Genomic DNA, 1047 nt, shown 5'->3' on the forward strand with positions numbered 1-1047 from the left:
GAGCCACAGCGCCACTTCCGGCTTTTTTCTTTTTGCTTATGTGGTGCTGAGGAATCAAACCCAGGGCCTCATGCATGCAAGGCAAGTGCTCTACCACTAAGCCACCTTCCCAGCCCAATAAATAAGATTTCTTTGGTGACAAAAATCTAATATACACATTTGCCTTCAAAAATAGGAAGGAATATATCAGGAAGATGAAGTAAAGCATAATAGTCTTCATTCCTTTTAAAAGGTGACAATTACCTGCCCATGAATGAAAATAGTTGAGTCTTCAGGAATCCAGTTAAGCTTTAGCAGAGAGGGGAGGTGGGGGAGGGAGGGAGGAAGGGATAGAAAGGGAAGAGGGGGGGTCACTCTTATCAAGGTTTTAAAAAAAAGAACAAAGAATCCATGTCAATAAACTAGGAATAGTGGAACAAACTTGCAGTGTCAGGGAAATGTATGAAGGAGGATCAGTGTCTTTGGCAATGCCTGTAAAAAGCCAGACCATATCCAAGAAATTATTTAAAGCAAAAATTGCTGGAGGCAGGGCTCAAGATGTAGAGGACGTATAGGACGTACAAATTAAGGAAAATATAGGCTGATCACATGGCGATGTGACATATTTCTGTAATCTTAGTGCTCAAGACAAGTCTTTATGTCGAAAAACGAACTTTACAACTTTGGGGGGGATGGGTGATTGGGGCAGGATATAGGAAGGGATAGGAAGGGGAAACAAAGGAGGATGTAACAATGCTTGATAAGAAATGTACTCATTATCTTGCCCATGTAATTGTAACTCCTCTGCATGGTATTTTCATAATAAAAAGAGAGAGAAAAAGAGTGTGAGGCAATAATATTTCAAGTTTAAAGCCAGCCTGAGCTATGTCATAAGGACCCTGTCATATTAAAAAAAGAACAGGGGCTGGGAAGGTGGCTCAGTGGTAGAGCATTTGCCTTGCATGCCTGAGGCTCTGGGTTCGATTCCCCAGCACCACATAAGCAAAAAGAAAAAAAGCCGGAAGTGGCGCTGTGGCTCAAGTGGTAGAGCGCTAGCCTTGAGCTGAA

Source organism: Dipodomys ordii, unplaced genomic scaffold (assembly GCF_000151885.1).
Source record: "Dipodomys ordii isolate 6190 unplaced genomic scaffold, Dord_2.0 Scaffold149, whole genome shotgun sequence".
NCBI lineage: Eukaryota > Metazoa > Chordata > Mammalia > Rodentia > Heteromyidae > Dipodomys > Dipodomys ordii.